This window comes from Ictidomys tridecemlineatus, chromosome 2 (assembly GCF_052094955.1).
Source record: "Ictidomys tridecemlineatus isolate mIctTri1 chromosome 2, mIctTri1.hap1, whole genome shotgun sequence".
NCBI classification, from domain to species: Eukaryota; Metazoa; Chordata; class Mammalia; order Rodentia; family Sciuridae; genus Ictidomys; species Ictidomys tridecemlineatus.
In genome coordinates, this window is record NC_135478.1 from 177,030,965 (window position 1) to 177,058,139 (window position 27,175).

General features: G+C 36.3%; 1 long non-coding RNA gene across 1 annotated transcript; it reads right to left on the reverse strand.

Moving 5' to 3' along the window:
* Positions 1-10,462: 10,462 nt before the first annotated feature.
* LOC120891887 (uncharacterized) lies at positions 10,463-26,303 on the reverse strand. Its single transcript, XR_013435236.1, has 2 exons — positions 26,130-26,303; positions 10,463-20,623 (listed from the first exon to the last, which is right to left on the reverse strand). It is a non-coding gene; the product is annotated as an uncharacterized LOC120891887 (long non-coding RNA).
* Positions 26,304-27,175: the final 872 nt, after the last annotated feature.

Genomic DNA, 27,175 nt, shown 5'->3' on the forward strand with positions numbered 1-27,175 from the left:
GGAAGCCATCCTCAGAGGAATGTCTGGGAAGATGAAGTGACTCCACACTAGGTCGTGGAAAAAATGGATAGCGGGCTTCAGACATTTTTTGCCTGGAGAAAAGAAGTTTCACATAGGACTTTATTGATGACCTGCAACATTTTAATCTTTGCATGTTCTCTGAGGTTCCAAGCAGAGCAGTAACTGGCTGTGGCCATTTTATAATTAGAAAAATGCACTGTCACTAAGGAAAATGAATTAAAAGAAAGTTTCTCCCCTTTGGAGGTAAACAGAGTTTTACACTTTAGAGCAGAGTATGGCAAGGAGAGTGAAGCTATATTTCAGTCCTCACTCACCCCTTGGTCACTCATTTTTGTGCAGAAGTTGTTCAGTAGCATGCAGTGGCCCTAGCTGTAAAGTAAGGGCAATAAATTATCATCATAAACAAATGCAACCTACTGCCTGCTTTAGTAAATAAATTTTTGTTGAAATACAGTCACATTCATCCATACTGTTTAGTCTGCTTTCCAGCTGTAACAGACCTGTGTAGTGGAACAGAGGTTGTATGACCCACAAAGCTAAAATATTTACTGTCTGGCCCTTTGCAGAAAAAGCTTGCTAATTCCTGCTCTATAATGATTTTAGTAACCCATTGTAAAATATCAGGATTGGTAGTGGCATTAGGGATTTGAAGGATGACTACTCATTTTTAAAAAGCAAGTTTTGGAAAAAGTTAACTTTTCAATTATTATACTAATTGTTTCACCCTTTAATCCTATATCATTATTAGTATGCATTAGAAAACTTCTGCTTGTGAATAACAGAACTCACTTGATTTTGATTAACTAAGAAGAGGATATTGAGAAGATAGCTTGGTTTCTCTGAGAATCCTAGGGAGAAGGTACAGCAAGGACTGAACCTTGTAATTAACCTAGAGTTCTTTGATCTCCATTTCCTATCTCTGTTTTTCTCTGTGCTTCTGCTATGGTGTGAATATAGTTGTTTCCTAGGGATCTTGTACAGGAGTTTAATCCCCCAAATCATATTTTAATGGTATTAAGAAGGTAGAAATTTACTCTCACTATAGTCTTTAGGGGCCTTTGAGAAGTGATTAGATAAGGTCATTAAAGTAGAGCCCATTTATCATTCTGGTGGCTTTATGAGGAGAGGGATAAAAACACAAACGCATACATACATGCTCCTGCCACAATGTGATGCAGCCAATGGGGTTGGGGGAGCTGTTGCAAGAGCCTATATCATGCTATTTCGACTTTGAACCTCCAGAACCATAAGCCAAAATAAATCTCTTTTCCTTATAAAGTGGCTGCCTCAGGTATTTCTGTTGGGAGTCGCCCCCGCTCCAAAAGACTAACATCCCCATCCTCCGAGAAGAGCTGTCCAATGGTGAGCCCTGCTGACTCACATGATCCTTACCCACCAATCAGACTAGCCCTGCTGGCTCAAATGATCCTTACCCACTAGTCAGACTAACCCTGCTGACTCACATGATCCTTACCCACCAATCAAACAACACGTTTCCTTGCCAATCGTCAAACCATTAAACTGTTAAACTGTCATAACTGTCAAACCACCCCCAGCTCTATAAATATGCAGAGCTGTTCCTCAATAAACGGGCATTTTCTCTGGCAACGAGCCTTGTTAGTTCTTTCAATTTCACTATAGAATTGAAAAACTGACTAATACAACATCCAATGTATTTTATTCCATTTTGTGACAAAAAATTAATCAGAAGGTTAATACTAATACAGTTTTAAAATTTATCCAGTTATATAAGGCTTAAACTGAAAAAGTGGGCTGTCCGTTGCACCTTACTTCACAATTTTTATTTCCCAGAAGCAACTATTTTCAACTCTTCTAGTATTTCTTCTGTTCATGTTTGTAAGTAACATGCTGATATTGCGTGCGCGCACACTCTCTCTCTCTCTCCCTTTCTCTTTCTCTCTCTCCCCACTCTCTTTTGCAGTACTGGGGATTAAACCCAAGGGTGCTGTACCACTGAGCCACACCCTAGGCCATATGTATGTATGTATGTATGTATGTATGTATTTGGAGAGAGGGTCTCACTAAATTGCCAAGCCTGGCCTCAAACTTGATATCCTCCCACATCAAAATCCAGATTAGCTGGGATTACAGGCATGTGCCACCAATTTAAATAAACTGTTATTTCTTGATTTTTCAGTTTTAAATATTATTCATGTATTTCTTACTATGGAAGATGATACATATTTTTGCTAAATTTGTATTTGGCATTTACATTGCAATGGCTATATAAATAAAGCAAATTTTCTACAGTTGAACTCTTCCAAAAGTGGAAAAATGTCCTGCAAAGTTAGCAAGTTCCTGAAACTGTAAATATCTGGAGGATGAATATCTAATCTTGTTTACTTTATATCTCTAGTAATTTCTGCAAAGCCAGCATATGTGCTGTAATCTTTAAATGCTTATTGAGTGAATGTATGTCAATAAAAACGTTCAAATAGATGTTGATTACTACTTTGAAGGAATCTGTCATAGAGTATTTTTGCATTGGATCAGAGATGGGATTGAATAAACATGAAAATTTTATAGTTATATGATTACCAAAACCCATGAATTTAAGTGACCTCTTATATTATTATTACATGTCCTCAGAAGGACTATATCATAAACTTTGAATCTCTAGGATATATATATATATATATGGATCTCACCTACATTTTACTTTGAAGTTGACAGAATCAAGCTATCAGTGACGGATATAGCCATGGAATGGCAATGTAATGGAAGCCATATATATATATGGCAAATAATAATATAATATAGTATATGGCAAAGAGTAGACATCCATCCAATAAATCATTGAGAAGTGGATTAATGAAGGAATTACTATGTTTTATATGTTCCTAGTCAGTTCCCTATAGACGTCTTGGGGCCAACTACTGCCTTGATCTATGGTTAAATTGTTCTTAGACTTCCTCTCAACTGAGCAGTCATCCTCTTCTCTAAATTGATATAAGTGTCAATCATTTGGCACTTACAGTGAGTGGCTTTGTTTTGTTAGGGGTATATGTGAACACATGTATTTCTCATACTTGATTGGGAAAGACTGTGTCTTCTACTGAATTCCCTGGCTTCCATTACATTGCCATTCCATGGCTATATCCGTCACTGATAGCTTGATTCTGTCAACTTCAAAGTAAAATGTAGGTGAGATCCATTTTGAGAAAACCTGGTATATTAAAATCCAACTTCAAAAACTGAAAATTTGGGAAATACTGTGTTACAAAATTATTTTTTATAAAATAATTCACCATAATGTTATCCTACACAATTCATATTTCAGTTTAGCCACATTTTTTAGGGATATGTGTAATACAAAGTGAAAGCATATACAGAATAATAGAATCATTGCTTATGGAAATGCAGAGAGGGGCTCATAAATAATAGGAGCATGTATTGTAAAAGGTGTGGCAATTAATATTTCTCAAAAAACAAAAAAAAAACATCAAAGTGCTCATGATGGATCAAAACCAGGATTCACTTAATGTTCTTAATCTGTATTTAGCAATTTAGTATTTATTGATATTTTAGACTATAGACATCAGTAAATAGGAGGAGAAGTGCTGTAACCTTTTCAGTGCTTCCAACTTCCAAAGAGGCATTCAGAGGTCCCGAATATGATGGGTTTTCTTACACATTTCACAGCAGAAGAAAATGGTGGTTCAATCTTTTCCAAGATGACAAACATTGAGAAAAGGTCTAATTTAGATTCAGGATATTTTTACTTCTGTTGATTTTGTTGTTGGTTGCTATTATTGTCATAACAGAGATTACTTAATAATCAGAAAAAATTAGGAGTAGAGTCTGAAATGGGATTCTTTGTGGAATCAAATAAAATTTTTTGAAATTAAGAGGTATACCAACTTAAAACAATATCACCTTCATTTACAGCATTATAACCTTTGTGATAATAATTATTACTGGAATCTTATATTTCAATTATTATTTTACTTTTCTTTATATATAATGAGACATTTATTCAATTGAAACTATATTTATTTAGTCCATCAATTTCTGTCATAATATAAAATGAAGAAGGAGAAAATGATGTCTTTTAATCAGCACAGTAAAAGAATGAGTAGGATGTTTTACCACATTAGTTTAAAAACTACATCATGAAAAGCAAGGGGAAAATAATCAAAACACTCTCTGGATTTTGAATTGTAGGGTTGGTTTTCAGTGAAAGAACATGGATTTTTCTAGATTTTTTTATGAAGACTTCCTGCTTTCATACAAGACTATGGCCTTGATTTTGAGCTAAACACTCATAGAAATGCTTTGTTTGAATTTGCACAAAATTTTAATCATCATTAAAGCTTACAAGAATTATGGATTTCTGGCTGTTCTTGAAAAACTGTAACTTCTGTCATCAGTAGGTTCTCATTCCACAATGACCACCAGGGCTACAGCTGAGTAATTCCTTTTTGTTGTTGTTATTTGTTTTTTGTTTCATTTTGTTTTAATAACCTGTGTGTCCTCAGTAACATATTTAAACTTTCAGTCCTTAGACTCTGTGAAATTTCAAATTTGCCAAATCAGAGGTTATGCTCTTAGTACTGAAGGTACTATTTGACCCCCAACCCCCACCTCCACACACACTTTGCTATTTATCTGGCTTGGGATAGCTTCAGAGAATTGAAGCTACTTTGGGGAGCTTTGAATAACAAGTTACATGTTAGAAATAATAATAGAGAATACTTTTCCACTCTCTAGTGGGTATAACCTTTTCTTGTGGTGATTCAGTTTTTAATTCTTTCACCTTGGAACTGGTCATCTGTTGTTGTTTGTTTACTTGTTTACAAACAATATTGATCAGCAGTATGAGGTAAAAGTCCCTATCACCATCTATTCCTTTGAAAAGGGAGAAAGACTCAGTGGAGAAAATATTCTTTGAGATATAAAAGAGAAATAAATTAAGTGAATGATTAATAATGTTAGAAAAAGAATCACTACATTACAGGATTGAAACCACTGGATGCCACTTCCATGAATTCCCTGAAAGACTTTGTAAGTCACTAAAAACATCCAGGCCTTACTTTGAACACTAGACAATCCTAGAAAATATAAGTCTACTAAATATAACAGAGGATTATTAATAACAGTTTGTGAATGCCTTTTGTCCAAACTCAGAGTCAAGGTATCTACAATGAACTAATGGATTGCTGGTTCTCCTCAATACATTTTAAAAGCTAAAGAAAATTAGGCATTACTACTTCCCTAAATTAGGTGGAGTCATAGTAAAAAATGAACTGTAATCTTGTTTCATTAAAACTATTAGCCTTGATCCACTTTGAGCTGAGTTTTGTACATGGGGAGAGATAGGGGCTTAATTTCATTTTGCTGCATATGGATTTCCAGTTTTTCCAGCACCATTTGTTGAAGAGGCTCTCTTTTCTCCAATGCATGTTTTTGGCGCCTTTATATAATATGAGATAACTGTATTTATGTGAGTTTGAGTTTGTCTTTGTGTCCTCTATTCTGTACCATTGGTCTACAAGTCTATTTTGGTGCCAATACCATGCCATTTTTGTTACTGTTGCTCTGTAGTATAGTTTAAGTTTTGGTATAGTGATGCCACCTGCTTCACTCTTCTTGCTAAGGACTGCTTTAGCTATTCTAGGTCTCTTATTTTTCCAGATGAATTTCATGACTACTTTTTCTATTTCTATATGGAATGTCACTGGGATTTTGATTGGAATTGCATTAAATCCAAATAGTACTTTTGGTAGTATGGTCTTTTTGACAATATTAATTCTGCCTATCTAAGAACAAGGGGTATCTTTCCATCTTCTAAGGTCTTATTTTATTTCTTTCTTTAGCATTCTGTAATTTTCATCGTAGAGGTCTTTCACCTCTTTCGTGAAGTTAATTCTCAAGTATTTTATTTATTTATTTATTTAAAGAAGAGAGAGAGAGAGAGAGAGAGAGAGAGAGAGAGAGAGAGAGAGAATCTTTTTGTAGATGGACACAACATAATGCCTTTTTATTTATTTTTTTTTATGTGATGCTGAGAATCGAACCCAGGTCCCATCCGTGTTAGGCAAGCGCTCTACCCCTGAGCCACAATTCCAGCCCAATTTATTTATTTTTTGAGGCTATTGTGAATGGAGTAGTTTTTCTAGTTTCTCTTTTAGAGTTTTTGTCACTGATACACAGAAATGCATTTGATTTATGGGTGTTGATTTTATATCCTAATACTTTGCTGAATTCATTTATTAGTTCTACAAGTTTTCTGGTGGGATTTTTTTGGATCCTCTAAGTATAGAATCATGTCGTTGGCAAATGGTGATAGTTTTGAGTTCTTTTCCTATCTGTATCCCTTTAATTTCTTTCATTTAATTGCTCTGGCTAGATGCCCTTCAATAGATGAATGGATAAAGAAACCTTGGTATATATATATATACACAATGGAATATTACTCAGCATTAAAAGAGAATAAAATCATAGCATTTGCAGGTAAATGGGTGGAGTTGGAGAATATCATGCCAAGTGAAGTAAGCCAATTCCCAAAAATCACAGGTGGATTTTTTTCTCTTATAAGTGGATGTTGATCCATAATGAGGATAGGGGGGTGGGAGGAATGGAGGAAATTTGGATAGGGAAAAAGGGAGGGAGGGCAAGGAAGGGGGCCTGGGGATAGGAAATATAGTGAAATGAGATGGACATCATTACCCTAAGTACATGTATGAAGACACAAATGGTGTGACTCTACTTTGTGTACAGCCAGAGACATGAAAAATTGTGCTTCGTATGTGTACTAAGATTTGAAATGTATTCTTCTGTATGTATAACAAATCAGAATTAATTGATTTAAAGAAATATCAACAAGGAAAATAATACAACCAAGAAACCAAAGACATATCAATTTTCTGTCTCTTAAGCAGCAACATCCCTTAGTATCCTTGCAAAGGAATGAGCCTACTGTGGTAAGGTCATTAAAACCCAGACAGACTGAAAAGAACACATAGACTTGCTTGTATTTGGACCCAAATAGGAAGTTTCTAATCAGTGGGTTGCTTTGTTTTGTTTTGTTTTTCAATGTTTAAAAACAAAATAACAACAGAAAAAAAAGACTATTAGTACTACTCCTTATGTAAGTTTTTTAAAATTCATATTTGTAGTTTAGCAGTATCACATCATTTGTAGTTGCTTACAGATTTCTCTCTCTTATGAGTCTTAAATCATAAGTCAAGTCCAATGTCCTTTGAATCCCCAGTTCTTAACAGAACATTGGTATTTACACATAAAACAAATATCCGTTGAAGGAATATATAAATTCATTAACTATATCATAGGAAATTTGGGGGTTAATTATTATTATTACTCAAATGTTCAAACTTTTAAAACTTGGATTCTAAAATAATTGAAATAATTGGTCTTTTTAGTTGTGTGCGCGCACGTGTGTGTGTGTGTGTGTGTGTGTGTGTGTTTTCTCTCTGCCATCCTGAGAGGATGAATAAATCTTTTGTTTATTTGGCATTCTCTTGTTTACTTGGCATATTTATATGGCTGAAGTCATCCCATGGAAGACTGCGTCTTAGGCTTGGCAAAATGCCCATAAGGTTATAGTTTGCTGCAATAAGCACAAAAAGTAGATTATTAGCCAAGAACACCAGGACTGCAGTGCGGCTTCCCAGTATCTGATACTGGGAGACTTCATAATGGCAAAGACAAACTGCCTATCCCAGCTGAGGTCCTATCAGGTACTGGAAACACCGAGTCCTAACCAAGCCTCTTAAACCCTCCAACCATGTCACTCTGAAACTCCAGTATAATGCCTTAAGAGGTTTGGGAGGAAGCTGCATTCCCCAAGGCGGTTCACTGGAATTCCCATTTGGATGCCCAACCATTTCTTACTAAATGCTACGAGGGCTTTCCTGCCACATTATCCATCTACTGAATAAGTAACTAGACAATGACATGTGCCAGCTTAGTTTGTAATAGTGACCCATGTATGGATATGCAGTTTCCTGCAAGGCTAGGGAGAGTCTGTACATGGGTTGCACATCCAGGACATTTTCCTATAGCAAAGTGGAGAAACATATTCACTGCAGTTCCAGAAGACTGCTGCTCTGGAAAAAAAAAAAAAAAAAGTCACTGCAGGGAGAAAATAACTATCATTTTAACAACTTCTAAAAATTTCTGCAATATTTCAGCTGACAGATTTCCATTTTGTATTAGTTATAGCTTTTTAAAGAATTTTTAAATTGCTTCTTTCCAAAATCCTTCCACTGTAGAGAACAGGGGAGAGGCACATACACACATACACATGCACACATGACAAGGGAAGAGAAAGGAAAAACCTGAATACTGGAGAGAAAATCTGATGACCTCAGGTCTGGGAAAGTTGGGTTCCCTGATGATCCATCAGTGGGAATTTCTCTGAACTATGTGGATGATTTGTGATGAGTCTAGAGAATTGGTGATTTGACAAATTGATCATTTGATGTTGACCTAGAGCTTGCAGGTTCAGGGACACTAGTTTGCAAGTTTGAAATTATATTGTTCTTCCCAGCTCTAACATTTCATACAGTTGCACTTAAACTCCACAAGTCTAATGATTCTGCCTTTACTCGCGGAGCAAGGTGTGCTGCTGTGCAGTAGCAGGACTTCTCATCCTTTCAAAATGAGCTGCATGTTAAACAGTGCTTCTAGAACTCAGAGTGCATGTAAATCACCTGGGGATCTTTTTAAAATGCAGAGTCACTCTAAGTAGGTCGGGAGGGGAGACCTTAAGATTCTGCATTTCTAATGATGTCCCAGATGGTGCCATCCTGTCAGTCTACAAACCATACTGAGAGTCACAGTATGGAATATTTGGGATAAGATTTTATTCTAAAACTACTAGTACTTCACTTTTAGGATAAGGCAGTATTTTTGCCATGTCAGTAGATTTGAGTAATTCACAGTCTGTTAAGAATTTGATCTGCTACCCTTTCAGATATGTAATGTTATCATTTATTATTATATAGCTTATATGATGATATATAGTATAGATTTAAATGATTTTTTAAAAATAGAATTGCACTTCTCAGGAGTTTGTTCATTGTAAGAAAAGATGTTCAGAAATATGGATTGTGAATGGTTATGTGAGCACTATGATACATGGGACCAAGAAGGAAACAAAGGCATAATGTACAAGTGGGGTCTGACAATGAGAAAAAGCAGGAGAGAATTCTAGCAGCTTTTTTGGTAAGTCCAGGATTCCAGGAAAGGTTTTAGATAAGTATATAAATCTGCCAGGCAACACTGTAACTAGAAAACCTTGAACAATGATCACTTTTCTTCTCAGGTTTCCAGAGTAATATCAAATATTTATTTGGGTTACATTTATCAGTAGTGTTCAGGTTTTCTCTCTCCCTCCCTGTTCCCTCCCCTTCCCTCTCTCTCTCCCCCGCCCTCTGAAATCTCTCTATCTTCCTGCCATGCGCCCACCCCCATTATCAGAGTAGTGGTTCTTTTGGTTTTCATTAGAATCACTTGGGGAAACTTGTTGAGCATGCATTTCTGGACCCTACTTCCAGATATTCTAATTCAGTGAGTCTGGGATGGAGTCAGTTACCTCCCATGGGAACAAACCCTTCAAGGGGTTCTGATGAAACCAGCCCACAGAGAAGATGTTGAGAATTGTTTCATCAGAAACTCAATTTTGCTTCATTGTGTATCTTTGCAATGGTACCAATCCACTGGCAATCTTCCACTTCCACATCCCACATCTCCACACATTCTTTAGGTATTGTTCTTTAGTTGTAACATAGTTGTATGCATAAAATGGACGCATAGATATAGCCATTGCCATTAGCATTACCCTTCTGTTTTTCAGTGTCTCCAATGTGCAATGTGTCTCTTGACCAAGAATTTTTAATGGTGTGTTCCACAGGAATTTAGGATTATATAAAGCTTTTCAAAGGGGGTTTAAATTGTTCATAGGGGAAGAATTTTTTCTTTTGATGTGTGTGTTATTTGGAAACCTATAAATGTGTACAATCTCTAAAACCTTCAAAATAAAATAAAAAAACAAAAAAGATGACACTCTTAGAATGTTTATGGATGCCTCTTTAGTTTAAAAACAAAACTATCAAAAACCTTAAAAGCAAAACTATCAAAAACCTTAAGAACTATGATCAGTGTATTCCTCTAAAATATTTCCAAGAAAATTCCCAGACAAAAGAATAAGTCAGCTAAGATTTTAGCCTAGGTTCATCATACAACCATTCAGCTTCCATTAGATCTTCAGTGGCTTTGTATACATTCCTTATCTCTGAGGGCAAGGTCTAATTTTTATAATATTAGGATTTCTGACTTCACTTATTGCATTTAAGGTATAAGAATTAAAAGAATGAAAGGAAGTAGGACAAAGAAGGGTTTAGAGGAGTCTACATTTTCATTAAGCCAAACTCTTTTATGCTTTTATTGTTTCCTATTTTCAAACATTTTTCATTCTTTTGTGAGGATCTGATCCATTAAGATGTCTGAAATGTGCATCCTTTGGGGGTGTTTAACAAAAAGCCCTGCACGGCTGGTCCGCCAGACTCCATCCTCTGTGAATGAAGTTGAATGCACTTCAGTGAGCAATCATGTATGAAGACCCTTAAAAAGAACAGTGCCCATGATAGAGCTTCAGTGTCATTCTGAGCATTGAACCCTACAAGATGCAATGGAGCACACTCCACCAAGTCAAATGGGAACACAAATGTAAACCATCCAGCTCTATTTAAATCACCAGAGATGCAAGAAAGCAAGTATGTGCATGCTTATGATGAGGTTTTAATGGGCTTTTATGAACAAGTCAAGCTAAATCAGAAAGTATTTACTGAGCTTCCTCTCAGTGCAAGAGTATTGATGAAAATGTGTATCACCATAGGACCTAGAAAGCTATTCGATGCACTGAGACACATTCCAGCCTCCAGGCTTAGCCCCAGAGGACTTGAAGGAGATTTTCTGGTCCAATGTGAGATAGTCCCATTGGACTCTGTAACCCTAAACGTCCTTGGGAGTATTATTGGAGTAATTGGCCAAAGATTACTCCTGAGTGAGAACCAGGAAATTTTCTGTGACAGGTTGGATATAAAACATGTAATGACAGAACTAGTTTAGTATATTTCAAATTGAAATAATGAATTAGAGAAGAAACATGTAAAAATAAAAAGTATCAGTACAACACAATAAGTCTAAGCCTTGTTTCATAGAATACATATTACAATTGAGTGGGAGGAAAGCGGGGAGGGGGGAGAGAGAATATAAATGGATGAATGAATGTTCTGAGCTGTTATATGAAATATATTCTGATGGTTAGTAGTGGTCAAAAAATTTGAAAGCCACTGAATTAGTGATCTACTAGTATTTTTCCAACAGAGATCCTATAGGTCTAAAACTTTCTATTTTTGTATTTTTAAATCAATTTTTACAAGTTATACCTCTGTGTGTGTACATGTGTTTAAGATAGACTTGATTTTTTAGAACAGTTTTGTGTTTTAGGTTCACTGGAAGATACAGGGATTTCCCATATGCTCTCTTCCTCTACACATTGATAGCCTCCCCCAGTATGCACATCCCTCATCAGAGTGGTACATTTGTTACCTTTGGTGACACTGATATATATATGTATTTCACTTAAAGTCCATAGTTTACATTAGAGTTTCACTCTTGGTGTTGCACGTTTTATGGGTTTGGACAAACATATAGAAACATACAGCCACCATTATAATAACATATAGAGTAGTTTTACTGCCCTAAAAACATCTCTACTCTTGCTACTCATGACTCCCTCTTCCCTAACACCTTTTTACTGTCTCCACCATTTTGTCTTTTCCATAATGTCCCATAGTTGGGATCATACATTGTCTAGTCTTTCCAGATGTGCTTCTTCCATATAGCAGAATGCACTTAAGGTTCTTCCATGTCTTTTCATGGCTTGATGGCTGATTGATGTTTAGTACTTGGTAATAATACTAACTTGTATGGATGTATCCCAGTTTATTTATCCATTTACTTTGTCTTTTGGTCCATTTTCTGAAGACTAGATTGATCATTCACATCTGATGAGGGTCTTATGCTGTGTCACAACATGGGAGATGGCATCTCATGGCAGGAACATTTGCGAGAGTGGCAAGTGGCAGGTGCAGAAGAAAAGTCATATGTGGTGAGAGAAGAAGGAAGAAAGTGAACCAAGAAAAAAAGCAAGCTCAATTTATAACAACCCACACTTACAGAAAACAATCTAGTACTACAAGGCCTAACTTGCTTCCATTAGAGTCATTAATCCTTCCAAATGTGGAGCCCTGAATAACCCAATTAATTTGCACTATGCCCCACCTATTCAAGTTTCCACCACTATTTATTTATTTATTTAGGTGCTAGGGATTGAACTTAGGGGTGCTTAACCACTGAGCCACAGCCACAAGAGACAGGTTCTCACTGAGTTGCTTAGGGCCTCACTAAGTTGCAGAGACTGGCTGTGAACTCACGATCCCTCAGACTCCCAAGCTGCTGGGATTACAGGCATGCACCACAGCACCCAGCTTCCATCACCTTTTAACACCATTACATTGGGACTAAGCCACAACATGAGTTTGGTGGGGACAAAGCATATTCAAACCATAGCCCTACTAAAGGATATTTTGCTCTTTCCAAGTTTTAAGAGTTATAACTAAAGCTGCTATAAATATCTGTGTGCAGACAGGAATTTCTGACTCCTTTGGGTAAACACAAGGAGCACAACTGCTGGATCATAAGGCAAGAGTTTCTACTTTTATAAGGCATCACCAAACTGCCTTTCAAAGTGGCTGTTCAATTTTGCAGTACACCCTAAATGAATTAGACCTTTCATTGCTCCACACCCTGGCCAGATTTCCATGGTGTTAGTGTTCTGTATTTTGGCCACTCTAATAGTTGTGTAATGGGATATTATTGTTTCAATTAGCATTTCTTTGATGACATAAGATATGGAACATCTTTTCATACACTTACTTGAAATCTGTATATCTTCATTGGTGAGGTATCTGTTAAGGTCTTTGGTCCATTCTTTTAATTGGTCATTCATTTTTTTATTGTTGGGTTTTTGAATTCTGTATATTTTGGATAACAGTCCTTTAACATATGTGTCTTTTGCAAATATTTTCTCCCTGTATGGCTTTATCATTTTGTTGTCTTTTGCAAGCACAGAACTTTTTAAAAAAATATTCTTCAGTGATGGGGATCAAACCCAGGCTTCATGCATACTAAGCAGATACTCTACCACTGAGCCTCATTCTCAGTCCAGAATTTTTAAATTTTAATAAAGTCCAGCTTATAAACTCTTCCCTTCATGAAGTATTCCTACTGAACCCAAGTTCATCTAGATTTACTCCTGTGTTATCTTCTAGAAGTTTTACAGTTTGTGTTTTGCTTTTGAGTCTGTTATCCATTCTGAGTTAATTTTTGTGATTGGTATATTGTGTGTGTTCTCTATTGATATTTGTTTGCATGTACATTATTTCTTGAGTATACAATTGTACAAGCACCATTTATTCAAGACTATTTTTAAGTTGGTGCTTTATAATTATACAAGCTAGAGGGATTTGTTGTGATATTTTTATATATGAACATAACATTGTTTGGTCAAAGTCATTGCCCAGAACCTCCTCTTTCCCTCCCTCCTTCCAACCCCATCTTCTACTATATTAGTCTCCCTTCTATTTTCATGAAAATCCCCCCCTCCATTTTTCTCATTTTCCACATGAGAGAAAACATATGACCTTGATGTTCACTTAGCATAACATTCTCCAGTTCCATCCATTTACCTGCAAATGACATAATGTCATTCTTCTTTATGGCTAAGTAAAACTCCATTGTGCATATACATCACATTTTCTTTATCTAAATTAATGTGTTTTGCAACATTCATTAGCAAGCATCTTTGGTTCAGAAAGTCAGTGGGCTCACAAAATCTTTTTATTCTCTGGTGAAGGATGTTTTCTGAAGGAAAGCATGACATTGTGTGTAAAGGGGAAGAATGTAGGATTGGAAAATTTGGCAACCATCCTAGTTCAACTGAAAACATACTAAGCTCTTTCCCAGAATTCACCTTTCTACCTCTCTTAAATAGTCCTTTTTTTTTTTTCTTTTAACAGGCATTACAGTTTTTAGGATTTCAATAGTTACGATTTTCATCTTTCAGGCTTGTGAATTTTCAGGATTTTGATCTTCAGAGATGATTTTGGACTATATAGATTTTGATTTTTTCAGAATATCAACATTTGGGATTATGGTGTTCAAAACTGTATCATTTGGGATTGTACTGGCATTTTTGAAGATGTTCTTTATCAAGTTGAGGAAGCGCGCTTCTATTCTTTACTTAGTAATTTCTTTTTCTTTTTCTTTTCTATTTTTTTATGTGTGTGTGTGTGTGTGTGTGTGTGTGTGTGTGTGTGTGTGTGGTGCTGGCGTTTGAACCCAGGGCCTTGTGCATGTGAGGTAAACACTCTACCAACTGAGCTATATCGCCAGCCCCCTCACTTAATTTTTAAAAATTATTGTTCTGATGAGTGTTGGATTTTGTTAAGTGATTTTTCTACATCTATTGATAAGAGCATGTGATTTTTATTAGCCTATTGATGTGATGGATTACATAAATTTTCAAATGGTGGATCAGATTTGCATATGTGGAATTAATCCCATTTAGTCAAAGTATGTAATTCTTTCTATACACTACTGGACTCAAAGTGCTAATATTTTGTTGAGGATTTTTGCATCTACATTCAAGAGATATGCTTGTCTATAGTTTTCTTTTCTTGTCATATCTTTGCCTGGTTTGGGAATTAAAGTAATGTTGGTCTCAGAGAATGAGGAAGAATTCCTCTGCTTCTACCTTCTGAAAGAAGTGGTACAGAATAGGTATAATGTATTCCTTGAATATTAGATAGAATTTGTCATAAATATATCTGGGCCTGGTGCTTTCTGTCTTATAAAGTTTATTTATTAATGATTCAATTTCTTTAATAGATTTAGGCCTATTTCTTCTTATGTGAAATTTGGTAGACTGTTTCAAGGAATCGGTAAATTTCATCAAGGTTATCAAATTGTAGGCAAAGAGCTATTTATAGTATTATTTTATCTTTTGTGTTTTTTGTTTGTTCTTTATAGGTATACATGACAGTAGAGTATATTTTGATATATTTTACATACATGAAGTATAACTTATTCTAAATATGATTCTATTCTTGCAGTTGTACATGATATGTACTTTCACTGGTTATGTATTCATATATGAGCAAAGGAAGTTACGTCCAATTCATTCTACTGTCTTCCCTATTCCCATCCCCCATCCCTTCCATTCATTCTTCCATGTCTAATCCATTGAACTTCTATTCTTCCCTCCCCCACTATTGTATATTAGCATCAGACAGAACATTTAATCTTTGGTTTTTTGAGATTGGCTTATTTCTCTTAGCATGATAGTCTACAGTTCCATCCATTTACCAGCAAATAATTTCATTTCTCTTTAAGGCTGAGTAATATTCCATTGTGTATATATACCACTTTTTCTTTATCCATTCATCTGTTGAAAGACATCTACAATGGTTTCATAGCTTAGCTATTGTGAAATGAGCTGCTCTAAACACTGATGTGGCTGTGTCACTAGTGTGCTGATTTTAAGTCCTTTGGGTATATACCAAGGAGTGGGAATACTAGGTCAAATGGTGATTTCATTCCAAGTTTTTTGAGGAATCTCCATACTGCTTTCCAGAGTGGTTGCACCATTCTACAGTCCCACCAACGATGTTTGAGTGTACCCTTTCCCCCACATCCTCACCAACATTTATTTTGTTACTTGTATTCTTGATAATTGCCATTCTGACTGCAATGAGGTAAAATCTCAGTGTTATTTTAATTTTCATTTCTCTAACTGCTAGAGATGTTGAACATTTTTTCATCTATTTGTTGAACAATAGTATTTCTTCTGTGAAGTGCCGGTTCAGTTCTTTTGCCCATTTACTGATTGGGTTGTGTGTGTGTGTGTGTGTGTGTGTGTGTGTGTGTGTGTGTGTGTGTATGGTATTTTAGTTCTTTATATATCCTGGAGGTTAATCCTCTGAAGTGCAGGTGGAAAAGACTTTCTCCCATTTTCTAGGCTCTCTCTTCTTACTGGTTGTTCCCTTTGTTATGGAGAAGTTTTGCAGTCTATTTCTTGAGCTTTAGAAGCACTGTGGAGGGAGTCAGTTCCTAAGCCTAAATGACGGAGAGCTAGGCCTTCATTTCTTCTCATAGGCACAGGGCTTCTGGTCTATTAGCGTTCTGTAGCTTTCTTTATTAGCACTCTGTAGTTTTCAATGTAGAGGTCTTTCACCTCTTTCGTGAAGTTGATTCCCAAGTATTTTTTTCTTGAGGCTCTTGTGAATGGGATAGTTTTCCTATATATTGATATATTTCTTATATATTTCCTATATATTCGCAATTCTTTTGTAGTTGTTGCCCTTGTTCTTTTTATTTTTGATTTTTACTCTTTTTCTGCCTTTTTTAGTTTTAATCAAGCATTTTCATCATCCATGTCCTCTCTTTTCTTAGCATACCAGTTGTAGATTTTTATTATATGCGGTTGCTCTGAATGTGCAATGTACATTTACAACTAATCCAACTCCACTTTCAAATATAACAATAACAATATAACAATAATATAACAATATATTACTTAATGGAAAGTACTGCTATTTTATAGTGACTATAATCCTAATTCCTCACTCCCATTTCTGGCATATTTACTGTCATTCATTTATACATAAGCAAACATGTACATTCATTTTACATAAGCAAACATGCATAAATATACATACGTGTATTCATACATAACAGAATGAATTGTTGCTGTTATTTCAAACTGTTTAGTCAATTAAGAAAAAGAATTTTTTTTTAATTTTGCTTTCACTTTTTTATTTTCCAATGCTCTTCCTTTCTTTTATGGTTCTGTAAGTCTATATCACTTTCCTTCTCTCTAAAGAACTTCTTTTAACATTTCTTGCAAGGCAGATTTAATGGCAAACAAATTTCCCAATTTTTGTTTGCTTGAGACAGTCTTGTTCTCATTCAGTTTTGAAGGACAATTTCGCAGGCTGCAGAATTTTAGGTTGATGGATTTTTTTTTTTCACTTAGAACTTCAAATATTTCACTCTTATCTTTTATTACGTACATGGTTTTGGAGAAGTCAGATGTAGTTCTTATCTTTGTTAGTTTCAAGGTATAATTTTTCCTTCTCTAGTTACTTTCAGAATTTTTTTTCACTTAATCTTTTATTATTTTTCTGAAGTTTGAAAATAATATGTTTAGGTTCCATTTTTCTGGCATTTATCCTCCTTGGTGTCATCTGAAATTTCAAATTCTATAGTTTCATGACTGACATTAATTTGGGTAAATTCTAAGTTATAAGTTGGTGAGGTTTAGAGGTTTAGAGATAATTCAAGTATTTCCTGTTTCTTTCTCTATCTTCTTCTGGTAGTCCCGTTATGTATAACTTTTGTAGTTGTCCCAGATTTATTGGATATTGCATTCTTCTTTTTTTTTTTCAGTCTTTTCCTCTTTTCAGTCTGGAAGTTTCTATTGCTATATACTCAAGCTCAGAGACCTTTCTCAGCCTTGTCCAGTCTACTAATCAGTCCATCAAAGGCATTCATCATTTCTATTATAGGGCTTTTGATCTCTGCTAGAGATCAAATGCTATTTCTTTTAGGTTCCTTCTTAGGGTTCCCATCTCTCTGCTTCTACTGCCCATTTCTTGCATTCTGTTGACTTTATCCATCAGAGCTTTTACTACTTTATTCACAGTTGTTTTAAATGTCTTATGTAAAAATTCCAACTACACTGGTTCTGATGATGGCTCTGTCTCTTCAAACTTTGTTTTCTGTTTTAGTGTGTCTTGAAAATTTTTGGTGAGAGCAGACACAACTTACTAGATGGAAGAAACTTCTGTAAACAGGCCCTTAATAATGTGGTAAGTTAGGTAGGGAGAAGGGTGAAGCTTCTGTAGTCCCAGGATTATTAGGTTTCAGTCTTTTGGTGAGCCTCTGAACTTGACAAGGTCTTCACCATTTTTTCACCCTTGGGTGAGACAGTATAGCTAAAGTCAGCTAGAGCTGGGCTTCAGCTCACTTAGGCTCTGATAAAACCCCAGCACTTTAGGCACTATTTAGTTTCTCCTGAAACTAAGTTTCTCCTGTTAAGAACAGAATGCTCAGGTACATTTCAAAATTAGCCATTTTATCCTCCTCTGCTGGAAGCATGAGGGGATTTTTCTCTGACATTCACTATGAGAGTCTGGTAGAATGCCAGGAGGTAAAACTCATAGAGCAGGATCCCCGATGACTGAGTTCTCCTGGACGTTTTATCTCAGATTTGTCCACACTAACCCTCTAGCAATTCCTCAATTACAGTTCACTTTTTCTGCCTCAGTTCTGTTCCTACAAATGTTTGTGAGGCAAACTCTGACCTACCTCACTTCCTTTACGGATCTAAGACCAGCTATTAATTTTTAATTTGTTAAATTTTTTACTTGTTAGGACACAGTGATGAATTCCAAACTTCTGCCTTGATGGGTCAAAAACTGGATGCTGAACAGAAATTTTAAAATTCAAATAATTCAACAAAAAATTTTTTAAAAAAAATAATCAAAATTCCAAATGCTGCCTTTTTAAAAGTTCTACTTGCTAGGGAAATTAGTAAATGTTCACATTAATTCTGAAGTGAAAGACACTAGTTTTCCACTTCATAGTTATTATTCTAGTGGTTATCACCTTGTTTCTAAATAGGTACTTATGGTGTTTTCGCCTTAAATATTATCTATTGAGTTTCCCTAAAGAAAAATGAGTATTTATATTCTTATACTACACACACACACACACACACACACACACACACACACACACACACACTTCACCTACTCTAGTATCTAATCCCATTAATTTTATAATTATGATTTAAATATTTCCCTACTTAAAATATTATAAGATTTTATAACTATTACTTGCAGCTGAATATGTAGGGTAATATATTTCTTTGCTTGCTTAATTTTTGTTTGTCCCTAGAGTTTTTAATAGTTTCTTATTTTATCAGTTTCCTGCATAAACCTATCTCTTATTTTTATCCAGACTTTCAAATAGAACTATAAATACTCAAAACCTTCAATGTATCTGATAAAATGTCAGCTTCATTACGTTTTGGAACTTCCTACTTTGCCTCCTTAAGCATCTTGTGCCAATCTGAATTCGTGTCTCTCTTGATGTGCTTCTCTGCTGTCATTCTGGATTGTCTCTTTGCAACCAGCCTGGGAATTCCCTTCATCTCTCTTCTGTTTGGGGTGGCGTTATCCTTCTCAGTTTATTCCTTCATTTAATGAAATATCTCCTCCAGTAGTGTCTTGAAAAAAAAAAGGTGTATATGAGTTAAAATTCTGAGGGCTTTCTTATCTGATGCTTACAATTAATTATGTTGAACTAGACACAGAATTCTGGGTTGGTAATCACTTTCCCCCAGCATTTTTAAGGAGATTATTCCAGTTTGTTTTGTTGTTGTTTGTTTGTTTAGCTTCCAATATTGCTATTGAGCAACAGAATGCCATTCTCATTCCTGAACTCTTTTAGAAGCTATGTGGTTTTGTTTTTGTTTTTATTTTCGTTCCTCCCCTGACCTTCTACCCCATTTTCACTTTGTTCTCAGAGGCCTAAAAATTAATAACTACTTGTCAGGCGGAATTCACCACCACCACCAAGAAATTGTGCTGGACATCTAATATGGGCACTCTGTTCTGGGAATTTGGGGAGTACTATTTCTCAGTTAATTTTCTCCTTTATGTTTTCCTACTGATACTTCAGAAATTCCTTTTCTCTAGCTAACATTCTTATCTATTAAGGTTTTTTTTCCCCCCATCTCTATTATTTGTCAGCATTCTGAAAGATTTCCTCATCTTTATCTTCTAAGTCTTCTATTAAATTTTCACTTCTTCTATCATGGACTTAATTTTAATAGTTTTTATTGTTGTTTTCTGAATGTTTCTTTTCATGGATACATTATCTTCTCTTATCTCTCTAAATTTCTGATGTGTTCTGTTCCTGACTTATCTACATACTCCCCAAGTTACTTTCATGATTTTTTTTCTTTTGTCTTGTACACTCTTTGTCAGTTTCCTCAGTTGTCTCATGATCCCTGATGATTTGCTCATGCCTTAGGATGAAGCACTGAGAAATGAATGATGAACAGATGGGGCTTTTGGACTTCATTGATTAGACAGGGACCCAGACATTTGTTTGGAGACCCAAACCATCAGTAGCTGTTGTTTTTTTTCTCATGATGTGATCACTCCTCAGAAGAGGACTCCTCCAAATTCTTTCTTGGGGTATGTAAGACTGTGTGTCAACATTTTCTTGGAACCAAGAAGAGGAAGCTAGGTTATAGGGTGAGAGGATTCTATTCATTTACTACAAAAAAATTACTTTATTCTCAGGGCCATGCTCTACCTCCAGGTGCATCTGCTGTCCTGGGAGAGAGCCCTGCTGATTCATCTTCCATCTTTGGAAGCATCACCTTCCATCTTTGGCTGGGTTGGAAGAAGTCATTGCCCTAGAAGAGACATGAGAAGAGGATCTTAGGACCTAATTGATTCTCATTTGGTTTTGTAACACAATCCACTTTCAGAACTAATCTCTCGATCTTTTCAAGGTTCTACAACAAAACTTCGTCTGCTCCGGGCATTCCTCACTTTGTTCACTTTCTCTTTGGCTTCCTTTGCTCTCGCCATTCGCTTTTATACTGTCTTAACCTAATTTTTTACAAAATTAGTTTAATCCAGGTGAAGTAGAAAATTCCATTTAATTGTTAACAATGGGAAAGCAGGATTATACAGAAGTGTATATTCTTCCTTTCCTCCTGGCTCCTTCCCCATACCAGTAGCCAGATGCATTACACAGACACTTTGTTCCCAAGCATACTTGGGCTTCAAGCATAACAGGGCACTGTTCTGAGGAGAACACAGATGACAGCATAGTAGGAAAAAAAAGGTTTTCTAATGCATTTTTCTGAAAGGCTGCTTTGCCATAAGTCTGTGTGTACTTTTTATAACAGGAGAGAACTTCAGTGTTTTACTGACACCCTTGTCTCACTATACTTTTATCAAGGTGACATCAGAAAAGCACTCTAGTTGCCTTTAGGTCTGGGGTGCTAGTAAGGAGAATGAGGAAGTAGAGAAGAGGAAGAGATTTTCTGACTCAGTGCCTGAACCACCTTATTAATCACAACCTTCCAGAAGCAAAGGAATAAGATATGCAAAACATCAATGACCTGAGTAGAATTCATAAGCAAGAACGGGGTGAGAAATGCATCTCTTGCCAAATGGTTGTTTCTCTTTCCTAAACACTGACCAGAGACAGAATCACTCTTCCTCAGTATGATCACGAAACAAGGTTTTTTACCCAAGTCCTTCTCTCACCCTTAGAAAAATTAGAAAACCTCTAGGGACCACAAAATTTCATGGCAGTTCTTTCATCAAACATTATGGAAGTAGTTAAGAAGACTTTATAGCCTTTTCAGATTTCCTTAAAATTTTCAGAACAAACTTCCATCCCCCTGATCAAGGCTGAAATTTGTATAACCAACTTCACTCTTTGGGGAGGTAGCCTAACCCCCCAGATCCACGGCACGCTAGCCAGTGAGGATCCACAGAGTACATCCCACCCTGGGAACTCCATGGGGGAAAAGAAGTTCAACTTTCAGCCCTGCCATTTAAGAGCTGGTTGATTTTGTTTGAGAATTTACATGTCCTTTCAACAGAATCTGAAAACTACATAATTTAATTGCTACCTTTCTTCGTCACCATTTTTAGAAAATTTGAAGCTAAATCCAGCAATGTATTGTATATATCAGATGACTCATTTGAGGTAGCTGGTAGAATCCTCTCCCTTTGTTTCCTTAGATGATCTTTACTGTGTTTGATTGCCAATGTCTCATTTTGTAGTTTAGTTATGATTTTGAGCCAGATAAAGTCATTGAGTATGAATCTAATTTTTTTTTTGTCCTTGATGCTCCTTTCACTAATGTAGGTGACTTGTCTCTAGGTGGTTCTCCAAGCTGCTTCACTGTCTCTGACACTTTTTGCTACATAAGTGATATGATGTGCTGACTTCGTTTAATTTTATTTTCTCTTTAAAAAAAATGGGTTGGTGCCAATATTTGAAAGTCTGATTTTTAAAGTCGTACAGTTCTCTAAAAATTAATTCAAAAGAGGAAGCACAGCAAGCTACATACTTTTCATCTCCTACCAAAGAAATCATACAAGTTCACAAGCCAGTGAATGTGACTTAGAACTGCCATCAAAAATTTATTTCTATTTCTTCTAAGTACATTTGTAATTCATTTAGAAGCATGTGTTGAGTACCCATCACCTGCCAGAACTGTACTAGTCTATCAGAATACAGATGTAAAACTAAATCTTGTTTCTACAAGATGTCACGATCTCCTGGAAAAAAAAAATAAGAAAACAAGCAGGTACAGCTGGGCGCAGTGGCACGTACCCATCATCACAGAGACTTAGGAAGCCGAGGTAGGAGGATCACAAGCCTCAGCAATGTAGCAAGACCCTGTCTCAAAATAAAAAGAAAAACTGAAAAAGGGCTGGAGGTGTGTAGCTCAGTGGTAAAATACCCCTGAGTTCAATTCCTAAAATCACAAAAGAATGAGAGAGAGAGAGAGAGAGAGAGAGAGAGAGAGAGAGAGAGAGAGAGAGAGAGAGAGAAAAGAAGAAGAAGAAGAAGAAGAAGGAGGAGGAGGAGGAGGAGGAGGAGGAGGAGGAGGAGGAGGAGGAGGAGGAGGAGGAGGAGGAGAAGAAGAAAGTACAAAAAAGTGTTGCAAATGCCACAGTACAAAGCTATGCGAACATAATATTGAACCCAACTATTTCTAACAGGAGCTGATTTTTAAATGGTTTCACGTATGTTCAGCTTTTAAATGGTCTTACATATATTCATAGATGACAGTTTGTTAATGTGGTTTCGCCAATTTATTCTCTCACCAGCAATAAATGAGAGCGCTAGCTTCTACAGATCCTTGTCAACACTTGTTATTATAAGTCTTCTTAATTTTAGCCATCCTGGAACCTATGTCATGATATCTCATTGTGGCTTCAGTTTGCATTCTCCTGATGAGTTGATGTTTGAGAGGCAACAGGTGGGAAAGGGTGGAGGGAGGAAGAGGCAACAGAGACAGAAGAACCAACAAAAACAAGAAGACTCGGAGGCTGGAGATAGTGTGTATGGTGGGCACAGAGGATGGTGAAAGATGGGGCAAGAGAGAACACAGGAGGAGTATGAAAGGAGTGTGTCACAGACCCTGAGAAGATCCAACTGCTCATAAAACCACAGATGGCTTAAGTAGGCAACAAGTGTAACCAGACCTATGATCCTTCTGACAGCAGTAAAGACCAACCGGAAGAAGCAACACCAGGGGAAAGAGGTGAATAGGGCTGAACAGAGGCAATGACACCAAGGATATAGAGAAGAAGGTGGCATTAAGGGACATTTAGACACCAGAATCAACAGGACTGGCTAACAAGGGAAGGGGAAGACCAAAAGCACAAGATAGCACCCAGGATTCCAGCCTGGGAACTGTTTAGACAGAGATGATATTTACCAACTGGTGGACACGTCACACTGTAAGTGGTTGTAGAACATCCGATTAGACAGGTATGTTTGTTAATCTACCTCATATACCTACCCAAGCAAACAAGCAATGTGTCCGAAAAGTCTGATATTTCCTTGACTTAGAAAAAGTTAGGAAGATGTTGTTTTCAAAGCTTAGTCCATTGGAGGACCAGAGTTATATTTGGCAAAGTGAGGAGCCCTGGGAGTTAAAAGAGGAAATAAACATAAAATGTCATAACCTTTGCCCTGAAGCAAATTTTGCACCAACAAAAAGGGATTCTATGATGGACATCTCTATATGTCTCTTACAGTCAAGCCCCAAAGCAGGCCCAAGGTCAATTGTCAAAGAAAATTCTGTGTAGCAAAACAGAAAATATGCTGACTTCTGTAGACTACAAACTGGTCATCAGCATGTATGGTGTGGTTAAAGCTATGAAAAAGGGTGAGCTTGATTTAGGAGTGCTTCTGGGTGAGAGGAGAAAAGGGGCCCTGTGATAAGAAACCTCAGTGTCTAAGGAATCAACAACAGAACTGGAGAAGCCCAAAAGAGAATGTTTAGAAAAGCAAGAAGAGAGCCAGCAAAAAGCAAATGTCACACAAACTAAAGAGGAGAGAGTTGCACGAAGGACATGATCAAAATGGCCAAGTGCAAGAAAGAAAATCGAAGAAGAGTGAGGTTCTTAAAATGTTAGAAAGTCATCAATGACTTTGCAGGAGCTGTATCACTAGATTGATGGGATATAAGCCTAATTATGAAGTGCTTTAAAGTAAATGAGCAATGAAGACGTGCAGAGAAGCTTTACATTCTTTTTCAGTGGGAAGAAAACATAGGGTGATCTCCAAGAGGGATTACAAATTTGGGAGAAGAACTATTCCTTTAATACAATAGAAGATAGAGTATGGTCAAATGCCCCTGAGATGGCAATGGTAATAGATTGAAAACAATGGGAGAAACCCAGATACCCTTCAGTAGATGAATGGATAGGGAAACTTTGGAATATATACATAATGGAACATTACTCAGCAATAAATGAGAATAAAACCATGGCATTTGCAGGTAAATGGATGCAGTTGAAGAATATAATGCTAAGTGAAGCAAGCCAATTTCAAAATCCAAAGGCTAAATGTTTTGTTTGATATGAGGATGTTGACTCGTAATGGGGATGGGGCAGAGAGCATGGGAGGAATGGAGAAACTTTAGCTAGGACAAAGGGCTGAGGGAGGAGAAGGGAGGGGGCATGGGGGTAGGAAAGATGGTGGAATGAGTTAGACATCATTACTCTAAGTGCATGTATGAAGACACGAATGGTGTGAAAATACTTTGTGTACAACCAGTGACTTGAAAAATTGTGTTCTATATGTGTATATATATAACAAATTATAATAAAAATAATTTAATAAATAAAGTTATATGCTAAAATAAAAAAAAAAGAAAGAAAACAATGGGCGAGAAACTAAGGAGAAAACTGAAGAATCAGAAGGAAAATCAACAAGGATATCTGAGGAAGAGAAGATGTCAACTAAACCACCTGCTTCAAACAAAACAAAATAACCCTCAACAAAAGTAAGAACAGAGAACAGTCTGTTATATTTGACAATTAGGACATCAGTAAGGTTTTTTGACAGGTTCAATTAAATATTGGTGACAGAAGCAAGAGCAAAAAAGAATCAAAGGCAATACAGGAAACCTAAAACAGAAAGCTTAAGATGACGTTTTCAAAACACTTGGCTGTGAGTGCAAGAGGTAGGTAAATTCTTTAAACCTGCTTATCATCTCTGGTGGATCCGTGGTCGTACCTGAGTGGCTGGTCTACCAGTGATTTTGCCCTTCTTGCTGGACAGCTGTGGGCACTAAGCCTAGGAAAGTAAACCTAATAGATACAGCAACTAGAAGTCACCTTCAATTATAAGATATATCCTAAATTTCAGACATGTTAAAATATATTTTAAAGATTAAAAATAATAAAAACATCAAGGTGGAGGACGCATAGTAATACAGTTTGCCTTCTCATGATGGAAGCTCTTTCTGGGAAAAATTAAAAGCATACTCATAGTTTAGTGATCAATACAAAAAGGAAATTATTTAGTGTTGGAGTTATGAAGCATTCCTCTTTTTCTTAGAGATTAATTGATCTCCATGGTAATTAGCTGACAAAATAATGTTCAGAGACACAGTATCTATCATGCCTTTCTGAGATCATATCTTTTCTCTTTTGTATTTCCCATTATTTTGAGCCAGGAATAAGAAAGCAAAGGACCATTAAGGATTCTATACACCAAATTCTTGAATTTATATTATCACGATCTCTTAATATCTGAATAATTAGCCAATACAATTTTTTAAAAAAACAGACAAATTATCATTAATGAAGTCTGACTTATTTTTGTACTTTTTTGGGGAGTGTAATTCATAAACATAGCTAAAACCAACTTACTTATTCTATAAGCATGGGTCCTTGTAATTATGTCCTTAAAGAACCAGGATTTTCAAAAGTCAAGTATAACCATGGGCTGTGGCTTCTCTTAGTCAAAACCTCCGGAAGTGTTGATTCAGCTGAGCAGGAAGCAGTAGGAGGATTCACTCTGAGTCAGGGAACAGTCACCTGGGGGGGGGGAGGGGTGCAGAACTAGGAAGGAGACAAAAAAAGATAAGCAAATGTTTATGAAAATTACATTTAAAAAAACACCTTTTCCCCTGGTTAGAAAGGAGCACTTGTTTTTCTTACACATGTTCAGCTTCATAATGAATTATAAAAGTTTAGAGCATTCTGTCAAGGTTATCCAAGCAGAGCAAGGGCAGGGAGGAAATTGCCATGCATGACTATTGGCCAGTAGGGATTAATTCTTTTGCCCCATTTAAAACTGTTTAATACTCTCCAATTTTGTTGCAAGGCATACTATATATCATTTCATTTTCATTTTCCAAATGCTACAACTCAAGAAACCAAGCTGTCACATCCGTGTACTAGAAATGAAGAAAACAAGACCATCATTATTGAAAATTCTAAAACAAGGTAATGTTCACCTATTTGGAGACCCCTGCCTTTCTGAATACTTAAATCATTCTTAAAATAGCTTTAATGCATACAAGCAAGAGCAAAAGCTAACTTGTAATTTTTTTAATTATGTTTTCATAAATGTTTGGGATTAGATAGACTTAATCTCTCTGAGAGAAAAGTTCTTTTTGCTCACTTTTTAACTTCCACCTCCTCCTCTTCACCTCCCCCATTCCACAGCCTGATATCAATCACGGCTATCCAGACCTCTAGTGATACACAGCCCTTATTAACAGGAAGCTCCAATGTTGCATATGGGTTTTTTTCCTAAGCTCTTGGTACCCACTCCGCAGCTTTTGATGCTCTCAAATTTTACCCAAAGGTGTTAGTAAAAGTTTACTATACAAGAACCAGGATTCATATTTTTTCCTCAAATGGCCCTTCAATGATTGTTGAATAAACCATCAAGAAGTTATAGTTGTCCA